We start from the raw sequence: 12,134 nt of genomic DNA on the forward strand, positions 1-12,134 counted from the left end.
AAATTAATATAATAAATGCAGTAGATATTGATATCTCCGCATTTTTAAAATTTAAGTTATTTTATTACTGAAAATATATTTTAAAAAAAACTGCAATGTATATGAAACGTATAAAGAATGTTATAAATATCAATATGTTTTTAATAGGTATAGGTATATATATCAAAATTTTAACAAAAAGATACGAAGTAATCGTAAATAATACGAAGTAGACTTCAAATCGTTTTTCTAATTATTATATACTCCAGATTTGGCATTCTAGCAACAAAAGTTAGCCAAGAAAGAAAGAGACTGGATCATATCCAAAGTGATTAGCTTACAATGTGCATAAAGCTTTTTACTTTAATATATTTATGATATTATGTATAAAATCAAACTTTTAAATATATATACTTTTAGACAAATGTATGTCTTTATATCGAAATACTATAAAACCAACTGAAATCAAACACATTGCAAAGTAAAAAATCTTTTGCTTTAGTGGATTTTTTTGTGAATTATTTTTGATAATTTCTTATATTGATTTTGGTTTGTTTTTTTTTTTTTTGTAATATATTACCGACGTTAAATAGCTAATTGTGTCAGTAACATATATTTCACAAGAAACCCGTAAAGATATAACTAACGCTTTTTTGTGTTTATCTTTGGACAATCCTTGAAACTGTTAAGGAAGTACGTTCCTAATACTATGTTCTGTTAGGTAGTCAAAGTGTTAAGCAATCGCAGATAAAATGTGTTATTGTTTTTTATAGATCTAAGTTTTTACCTCATCTACAATGAGTATTAAAAGGAATCCATAGTTTCTATGAGTAAGTTCCATGTAACCAGTTGTCTGTAATAGCTGTCAATACCATTACCCTATTGATGTGATTTCTCTTAACGAGTTTCAAAAACCTGGTCTTATTACACAAAAATGAGGTCACTAAGAAAATTACCTTTTAGTGTACTCTCTACTTTTCTCTAGTTAAAATAGTCAGTAAATATAATCAGTAAATATTCTTTAAGGCATGAGTTAAGATTCGTCATCTGCTTGCTCAATCCATCAATGTTCCCATGTTGATCTTCTTATAAGTACGTCTATTTAGTTTATGAATACTAATGAATACTTATGAATAGATATCTCATTGAAATTTAATCAGTATATTTTCGAAGTAAAGTTTACCTACCGTGAATATTTTGCAAATCTAGGTGTAAATCTAGTGCCATTATGCCTAGATGCCCGCAACATTTTATTGCCCCACACAAATGAGTTTGCTCTTTCGGAAAGCCTTATGGTGATCGAGGTTGTATAATATAATATGTAAGTTGAGTTGTTGTAAAGGGCTGATTTATTTAATCTATATTTTATCACGTTATTTAATTTAGATACCAGTTTGTAACTAAATTTCTAATTCGTAGATGTAGAAAGTTAATAAAATTTCTTCGGTTTCAAGAAATCTTTGTTTATAACGAATTGCTCGGTATTTAATTGCAATAAACCGATTCTTTTTTCAGTTCGTTCATCATGATAAAAGTATTCGATATTTACTACAAATATATAAATCATATGATGTAAGTTTGGTGTTTCAAAAATTATATCGCAATAAATTGACTACAATTATGAAAATTCTACAAGTTAAAAATAACCATATATTCTTTCGAGCTGTGATGCAAAATCACAAGAATGTCTTTATATTGTAAAAATATTTATCAAATTTATAATTCAACTCCAACTAATTACCGTTTTCATATATATAGGAAAATTAGATTATCTTTTAAATTATTGCTTGTATCAAGCAGTAGTATGCTACACTATGCCATATCACCATGGCTTGCTACCAGGTTTCATTTTAATATTTTTAATACTATATACACAGCTTGTAATATTAATAAAGTATTAATTTTTTTGAAATTAATTAGGAAAATATAAACATTCGGGTTTTATAATAATTTTTGCAATAAGCTAACGAAATTGCGACTATAGAATATTTTAATGGTGTTTTTATCTATGTGCGTAAAAAATTTCCTTTGATCGCAGTGTATATATAACGTAAATATTAATATTGAATATTAATATATTAATATTAAATATTAATATTAGTTTTATTTCTAAAAGTTGCTAATACGTTAGACCAAGAAGACTCCTGAAACAGGTATAAAGACTAAAGACATGACTCCCTCAAGCAAGTATATAATTTTGCTAAATGACATAACGTGCTGAAAAGTATTAAGACAAACGCTAAAAGTGTTGTAAAAATATATATTTTGATATCAAATATAGGTGTCGTTTAAGTCATGAATTTCGAAAACATGTTAAGAAAGAAGTTTGGACTACTTCTAAATAAAACTGCCAATTTATCATGTCCTTTAAAATATATTCAGTTTCTCATTCCACCTTATCATTTTATGCAAATCTATTTCTCTGGAGCCATCTCTTCAAGTTTCGAAACAGGCAATAGTCACTGGAAGTCAAATCTATGCCAAATCCCACCATCAAAATACCAAGGGTGAGAAAGCAATTTGTACCGTAATTCATTTAATTTTGTCATATCATGTCATTGACGTGTGAGCGGGTGCGTTATCCTGCTAAAACAAATTTTTTGATTCAATAATATGCAATTGTAGGCTGGTGTTATTGTTTTTCCTTCTTCCAAATAGTCTATAAAATCTTTTCTACTTGAACCCCAAAATACGGACGCCAAAATTTTTTTAGCCGATTGTGGGGTTTGTGGTCATTTGAGAGCACTACATCAGGGCTTAACAAATTCTTTGGCTTGTTGCTTTCCCTCAGGTCTGAAGTAATGGATCCATGTTTCATCACTTGTCACTTCTCGACTGTACTCGCTCACAGTCATAGTCAGTCAGTCAGGTTTTGAATGACGAAATCGTTGTCGGTTTTGGTCAATTGTGAGCAAACTTGCCGGAAGCTCTTTCCTACCCAAATATTCATATAATATATTGGATACACGTTTATATGATATGTTTGTCATCTCTGCTATCTCATACAATTTAATTTTTAGATCGTCCAACAAAACATCGCGGACTTTTTTCAATGTTTTGTGACTTGTTTTGGACGACCGGTACGCTGTCTATCAAAAATACTCGTAAAACCCCGTCTAAATCCAGCTTTCCAATATTTTATATGTTGTTAGCGATGGTGCAAGGTAAGCAGAATCTATTTCCAATTTAAGTGCATCCTTATTTATTTTTTTCAAATGAAAGAATTTTTTTACTGAACAGGATTCGGATTTCTTTCATTTCACAAAAAACCGCTAAAATAATCCACTATTTCAATTATTTGCAAAAAGGTAACCAAACATCTGATGAAGACGAAACTTTTACAGCTACCGTTTAAAAGTTGCCAGATATACAAAATATATTTGATTTTGGTCTGGTGTTTTGTGTCGATGATATTTATATACATTTTACATTTTATATAAAAATATATATAATATACTGTATATATATATATATATATATGTATATATATATATAATATAATATATAAAAATATACTGTATATATATACTGCATATGTATACTTAATCTAAATATATACAATATATTGGGTGTGTATATTTATACAATATATTGCTGATTTTTTGAGTTTCGAAGAGTTGATGTGACTAAAGATACTAATACCTTTCCAATGAATAAACCAATCTTGGAATCTTAAAAGACATATAAGTACTTACTAAATTTATATCAACCTTACTTTAAAATTGGCCACTACTCTCTCCATTTCTAATAAAATAAATTTAGTTGAGTTAACAAAATTATCGCAGATGTGTTCTGGTTATCAATAAAGTGACCCACTTATCGTTTAATGAAAGTAATTTTTATATATAACAAAAACTTGTTACTTGTTACTTATTAGACAGAAGACTAAGACATACTTTTTCGATGTATCTATGTTTTGATTAATTATAACAACAAAATTTGTTGAAATATTTTGTTGGATAGACAAAGAAAATAACACAAATGTATCGACAAATTTGAAGTAAAACTGTAGTGAGATACTTTATAGTTAAAATGTTCATTAAGTGTTAAAAAAAGAAAGTGTTTTTATTATATAGCCTTTAGCTATAACTAGTATTCAATTTATCTTAATAATCTCATTTCACTACAACGAAATTAAAATTCTTGTTTGAGCGAAAAATCTTTATGTCTGAAGTATCGAAAATCATTATGCACAACGATAGACATATAATTTCCTTAAGCTAACTTTCAGTATCTGATGAATTATGTATGTTGCACATTTGATTTGATAAATGTTTTCGTATTCGGAGTCACGAAATAATTTAATGTACGGGTATATTGAACCCAAACACACTTCAAACGTGTTACAAAGTCAAAGGCAAAATCCCTTGTACTCTTACCGCACTCTCCGTATATAACCTCTTAGCTGGTTTTCTATAGAAATAAACACATTAACTTATTTATTAATCATCGAATTCAATTTGGTTAATTGAGTGTCTTGTAACCAAATCTGGTGAAGCATTAATTGGTCAAATTGCCAAAGCAATATTGTTAGTGAAATATAATTAAGATGAGCCTCAAGCAAATCTTGTCTTATAATTTGTTCTATTGATGTGGAGAGGCTAATGTGAGGGCAAAGCATAGAAATGTCAGAAAAATGTGTTCCAAATAAAAACAATTAAAATAAAAAAATAAATAAAAAATAAAAATAATATTAAAATTGATAAATAATTATTTTTAACATTAATTTTTTTCCTTTTTTTGTTTTTGCAATTAAGTAATAAATCTATTTCATTGCCAATGTCAATAACAGAAAAATAATTGTCATCGAATTAGGTTCAAATAAAACCAAATTTATCTATTTAGATAATTGCTTTTACAAATGCGTTTACACGATGGTTAAGTAATTTGTTACCAATTCATGAAGTCGCCATGCATAGCAAAATGTATCTGAGTATATTATTTCCGTGGTCGGTAACGTATGGTCAGTGCAGAGCCAATAATAATTTTGTATTTAATATTGGAATTGACAGTTCACTAATAGCCCATTGAGATTTTTTTTTTTTGGTGAAATAATTGTGTTTATGATTTTTTAATTATAAATGAGGTAACACATTTTCGATTTTTTTTTTCTTTTTTTGTAAAATAAGTACACTGTTTTTGTCTTTTGTGGTAATTTATTAATGGTAATCAAATTTTTGTAATTGATACATGATATTTTGGTTTTTTAACCATGTACTACTAATTTTCTATGTTAGATCTTATATGACTTAAGGTCTCAGCTATAGAGTTTTAGTATTTTAATTTTCACTTCTTTATTATTGTTTACTTTTAAATATTTTTTAATTTTTTTTTAATTATTGGTTCACAACAATTATGATATTTTTGTTTATTTTGTTTAGATTGTGGCAATTGTCATTGAAATTAAATATACATTACATAGTGGTCGTGGGTAACAAATGTATTTGGTACATAGTAAAATAATGCGAAATAACAAAAACACTAAAAAAATTTATTTAAATCTATCAATATTTTTAATTCAAATATTAAAGAACAAATAACTGAAAGATAATTAATTATAAACACTAAAATGTATATATTATAAATTCTTGAATTTCTAATTTCTAATTTTAAATTAGTGTCTATTGTTTAATATAGCTAATACATACATACAATACATATATTTTGAGCCTAACAATAAAAAAATACTAACTTGTCGTTTTAAATTGCTTTTTAGCTAGGGTCTGTTAACCTTGCTAATAAATAAAACTCTCAAAATTTATGATGTTAATACTCTTTTAATCAAACTTTTTACACGAGAGAAAAATGGAAACGTTTTCCACAATCCCAAAACCGAAAAACTAAAAATATTTAAAATTGAATTTTCCTTTTTAAATTCAATAAAAGCATAGCCTACTGGGTCGCCACAGCTTTATTGTTTCTCCTTTATGATTAATACACTTTTGCATGCGTTCGAACCATTTGATAAAGCATTTTTCCAACCTTTTTCACACACTTTTAAAACATGGTTTTTAAACGCAACAACCGCTTCTTCCCCCGATGGGCATTGGCCACGCAATTAACTCTTGACGTTCGGGAACAAGAAGCAGTCACAAGAAGCAGTCACAAGAAGCTTCTTTTCCCGATGGGTAACAAAAATTGTTGTCATTGAGTGCCAAATCATAAGTGTACCAAATCAGGCGGATAACCCATCAATTCCAATTTTTGAATGTTTAAATAGTCCATTGTTAGATGATATGTGTGAGCACTCGGTGATCACTTTACCTTTCTCGAGGTAATCGATCTGAATGACACCGCTTGCATCCCAAAAAACTGTGGCCATGACCTTGTTAGCTGACAGACTTCTAAGCAACCCATTGTTTCGATTGTTCCTTGATCTCTGGCGTGTTATAATGGATCCATGTTTCGTCCACAGTAACAAAACAGCGCAAAAATTCGTTGGGATTACGGCTGAACATCGCTAAATACTTTTTTGAAGTGGTCACACGAGTGCGCTTATGGTCGAGTGTGAGCAATCGCGACACCCATCTCGCGGTGAGTTTTTCATGTCCAGATATTCGTGTAAAATATGATGTACCCGTTTAGTTGGGATACCTACAGCATGAGCCAATTTTCGCACTTTCATTCTCCGATCATCCAATATCTCATCATGGATTTTATCGACGATTTCCGGCGTGATCACTTCTTTTGGGCGACCTGAATGTTCGGTGTCACTAGTGCTGGTACGACCACAACGGAACTCTTCAAACCACTTGTTAACCATTGAAATTGATGGTGTCGAGTCCTGTAGTATTTATCAAGTCTTTCCTTAGTTCCAGTGATGGATTTTTTACGTAAAAAGTAATGCTTAATCAACACACGAAATTCACTTTTTTCCATTTTCGTAAAAATTTACGAGGTTGTCTGCTTTGAACGGCTATCAAAATCCAACTGAACGACGTAGCTTGTATAAAATTAGAAAGTTGCCAACTGGTAGAATACAGCTGACAGCAGCACTGTAGGATTTGGAGTAACTGCGCGGGAAATTCAGAAATTCATTGACTTATGAAATTTGGATTTACATCACCGAATATTATAGAAATAGCCGATTGTGTTAGCCGCATAACAAAAATTTGATATAACACATAATAATAATTGACTGTTTCTTTTAGGAGTTTGTTTCGTAAGATTATGCATTGAAATCATACTAACATCCATTAAAATTTGATCTATGCAATATTTTCTACACTTTCTATAAAGTGTTCTTAATTTTTATAATAATTCGTCAACATCAAGTATTTCCCGTCCATTAGATATATTGCTGACAAAGCAAAAACAGAGATTTATTTATTTATACAGTCACCTCTCAGGTTCATATATATGCTGCAATGGTAATTGCACAGTTTTTTATACCCCTTATGGAATATCATTTTTTTCAAAATATTCATTAGTTTCAGCGATCATGTCAATATTCGATTCAAATTTCATACCAACAAGCCATTTTTGCAAATTTAAGTATAAATGCAGATTATATGTAGCCAAATATATTGAATACAGAGGATGTATTAGCCCCTCCTGATATAGTTTAATTTTATTGAAAAAGGCAACAAGGGAAATAGTAGATTGTGGTGATCAAATAAAATTATTTTATTTTGTAAATTTATTTATTTTTTTTTTTGTTTTTTGTTTATTTTGACCACCTAATCGGTCAAAAACTGTCGCATAATGTTACCATGCTTTCCATCTTGCCTTTTCATCCCACTTAAAAAAAAAAAGTTTGAAACCTGTTCCAGTGTGATAGAATTAACTTTGCAATTCTTGAAGTACGTTCATTAGCTAAAATTAATACATCTTTTAAAATTAAATCTAGATGTAAGGTTTCTTGCTAGCACCCCTTGATAGTGATTACACAGGTATGTTTTCAATACAATGTTGGTGAACACGGTACCTATATTACGAGCTACTGTTTTAAATGAAAATTAAGATGCGATCACTTACGAGTGTTACTACATGATTAATTTATTACACTTATATTTGGCCAGTTTTTGTCACTAGAGCATAGATCTGGATCCATTAAATCTGGAGTTGTTACTTCATAAGGACTAGTAGTTTAGCATATTTCATACCCAAATGAGTGATATGATTGGCAGCTGTATGGCAGTGAATTGAAATTTTGGCAGCTGTAAATTATATAATATGAAAAGAAAAAATTATTTTGTTATTTAAACAAATGATAAACGTTTATAACTATTTGGACTACAAGTGCGCGCATAAAATATTGAATCTATCATATTAGAAGCAATGATTTCACATTTTTTTAACCAAATGAGCCAAAGCTGTGACAAACTCTCGTTAATCAGAACAACAAACTGTTTTCGAGCCAAAAAACTCAATTAATTTGTTATTGTATCAACACAAAGGTAAAAATTTTTAACCATGCATCAAATCGGTATGCCTACATGGGTCGGAGACCTGGCTTGCTAACTCCGAAATCAAAAGAAGATTGCAAACATTTTTCAAATAATGTCTTAACAACATATTAGACGTATGGTGGACTAGAACGATTTCAAATGAAGAGTTATGGAGAATGACGCACCAAACAAACGTGAACAGCGAGATAAGAAGAAAAAAATATGGTTGGATTGAACATACACTGCGTAAAAAAATATCGCGCATGCGATATCTTATGTAGATATCGGGTATGCTGCACCTACTTGGAACCCCCAAGGGACTAGGCGCAGAGGCAGACCAGCAATGACCAGGAGAAGGACAGTTCAGCAGGAGAAGAGCAAATCGTTTAACGAGTTGAGAGCAATAGTACAAAATAGAAAACGGTGGAAAACTCTTTTAGAATCCTTAAGCTCCTAATGGGGTATTGAAATAATAATAATATTTTGGTTTTACTCGAAAACTATTAAAAATAATTATAAAATTCTTTTATTAATAAATTGTCAGCATAAATGCAACAGTGCAATAAGGTACTAAAACCTTATACTCAAACCCTTTACTACTATTGTTATTTTAGTTATAAGTTCTCTTTAATAAATGTCTTTGAACTGAATGGTCGTGTGCGAAAATTTTTATTTATTTCTAACATAGATATTGATATTCAGATGTCTGAGTTGGTGAATCAGCACCTTTACTCTATTTTATCTGTGGACAGTTTTAAGTCATACTAAGAATAACTGAATACGGGGCTTTATAATATGATGGATCTGATGTCTTTGTATCTGCCTGTGTTTATCAAATTTCGATGTATTTTTAGGATGCTGATAGTTGGATTATTGTGACTGTCAATTATATTGAACAGTTTCAGAGCACGATCTTTAATGTAATTTTCGACTGAATCGACTCTCAGATCTCTGTGGATATCCGCTCCTCTTACGTACCATGGGGCGTTAACCAGTTTTCTTAAGGCAATATTTTGTGCTCTTTGAAGAATTTTTAAAGTTGAGTTTGGCGCTTGGCAAAACGCAATACTGCCATAAAGTAGTCCAGGTTTAATAATCTGCTTAAATATGCAGATAATAATAAGAGCTCCGTTGAATTTTGAGAATATTATTTATTTTATTATATATTCGAATTATTATATATATTATATATATTATTATATAAATATTAATTGATAAAATTTTTATTAACAAATACAACTTTTTGAATCAGTTTTTAATCACATATCTATTGTATTCTTCGATTCACACGAAAATTTTAATTAAACCGCATAATCTCTTCACATCAAAATGTTCTAGCATTCATTTAATATAATTAATCCCATTTAGATTATAATTTAATTCTATTAACAAGAATTTTGGGTTTTAAATCGCAATTATAATGAATCAAACACATAGCAAAGTAAATTGAATTACTAAATCGGCTCAATTATTCTGTGAATGCAGCTGCAGTACCCATTAAAACTCGCACGCCCTGCACTTCAGCTGCGTGCACAAAGTAAAGTTGTTGTCGATGCGCCTTGAATGCACTTCCGGTTTCATGTGTGCTTGTGTTTATATTTACTTACGATTTCATAATTATTAATATTTCTATATTATTTTTCTATCGTTACAATGTAACAGTCACTATGAAAATATGTAACGTAACGTAATGCAATGTAACGTAACTTGACGTAAGGTGAGTGGAAAGACATAAGTACGCAGAATGTTGGTGCTACCAACGCACAAATTTGTTTGGAAGAATGTTATGAGTTGTTAATAGAAACCTTCCGGATGTGTATTTTTATGTGAATATTAATAAGACGCTGATTATTACTTATGAGTAGAGACTGCTGCATACAGGGTACTTAATAAACCGCATAATTAAATGCTGCAGTAATTATAAGATAATCAAAGGAATAGAAAATTATTAACCCGGAAGAGGACAGATAAAGGAGCGTAATATAATAGACATAATAATGACTATGGAGCACCCTTTATGCTTGCCACGGCTCAATATTAACGCTAAGCATAAAAACTTAACGCTTATTTTGAGCGTGTTAAAATGAGTGTTGACGCTTGTGCAGCAAACTAAGCGTACAAGTTAATTAAAAAAATATTGTGCTCACATAAAACAGTTCTAATAGCATTTGCAACATCCGCAGCAGTGCGATGTGGCAGTGCGAGTAGGAGTCGTTCGAGCAGTAGGAACATTTCAAGCAGTTGCTGAAGTGTGTGCAACATACTCCAAATCCACGTTTGCTTGCTCCTTGGCTTGCTCATGGTGCTTCTCTACTGCCTGCCACCACTGGATGAAGTCTTATGTAAACAAGCATATGTGGCACACATAATTACATAATAATGAACCGAGCATGTACGATAGGAAGAGAATGAAATTTAATGAAAGGATTTAGCAAATATTGCATAATTATGTGTTTAATTAATTTTGTTCCACAGATACATTTTCACCTACAAACGTTCAGTATTCAAGAGAAACTTTTATATTACTTGCAATAAGTAACTACAAAAAGGAATGTACGAGTTTAATCCATTTAGGTAACAGTTAATACAATATGGTGTAAATCAGATAATTCTGTTAAAAGATATATACAATTTTTTCCTGTTAACATTTAACAGTTAAATAATACACAAAAAATTACATTACTTTTTGTTTGTTAATATATATCTCTTTATATGTCGCAACACCAAATTTCATCAGATTTCAGCTAACATACTAAAAGGCATACTTACCCATTTATCACGGATTATTTTTGAGAAAGAGTTTTGCAATTTAGCTATAATATATCACCATTAAAAAAACACAGTGAAAATTGTATTACAATTTCAATCAGATTATTTCGTTATTTGCTTATAAGCTTTCAAAATTTTAAGTTGACGAAATTTACATTTTAGCAGTGAAAAAAATTGAACATCGCACAGTAAATAAGTAATAGCAACTAAGTAATTAAGGATTGTCTTTTAAGAAAACGTAAATGTATACTCTCCTCCCCTTACTTTCGCTTTTCTTTTAGTCTTTTCTGTCTCATGTTTTGTACTTTTTTTATCTCTCCCAATCTTCTATCTTCCAATTTGCTGTCTTTCACTTATTTTTCTCTCGCTTTTCTGGTGCTCTCACACCTCTTTCTCTCTCACGCTTCTATCTCTCTCATCATGCTCTCTTTCACACACTTGTCTCTCTCTCTCTCAATCTTCTGTTTTTCAATCTGCTGTTTCCCACTCTTCTCTCTTTCACACTTCTCCCTCTTTCACTCTTTTATCTCTCTAACACTTCTTTCTCTCACACACTTCACTTTTTCTCTCGTTTACTTTTCAATCTGCTGTTTCCAACTTTTCTTTCTCTCTTTAACTCTTTTCCTTCCTCTCTCTTTTTTTTCTTTCTCTCGCTTTCATTCATTTCTTCTCCATTTTTCTGTCTTTCAATTCATTGTCTTTCACTCTTCTCTCTTTCTCATTCTTCTCTCTTTTTCAGTCTTCTCTCTCCCACTCTTCTCTATCTCACTCTTCTCTCTCTTTCCCTTTTCCTTTCCATTTTCCACTTTTCTCTTTTCAACACTTCTTTTTTTTCACTCTTCTATCTCTCTCACACTTCTCTCGCTCACACACTTCTCTCGCTCACACACTTCTCTCGCTCACACACTTCTCTCTCTCTCACTCTCTCTCACTCTTTTGTTTTTCAATATGCTGTTCTCACTCTTTTCTCTCTCTAACTCTTTTTCTCTCTTTCTC

The 12,134-nt window shown here is 30.5% G+C and overlaps 1 pseudogene; it reads right to left on the reverse strand.

The window, feature by feature from the left end:
* Nucleotides 1-6,323: 6,323 nt before the first annotated feature.
* Nucleotides 6,324-7,702, reverse strand: LOC119679964 (annotated as a pseudogene).
* Between the last annotated feature and the right edge of the window lie 4,432 nt (nucleotides 7,703-12,134).

This window comes from Teleopsis dalmanni, chromosome 1 (assembly GCF_002237135.1).
Source record: "Teleopsis dalmanni isolate 2A chromosome 1, ASM223713v2, whole genome shotgun sequence".
Lineage (NCBI taxonomy): Eukaryota > Metazoa > Arthropoda > Insecta > Diptera > Diopsidae > Teleopsis > Teleopsis dalmanni.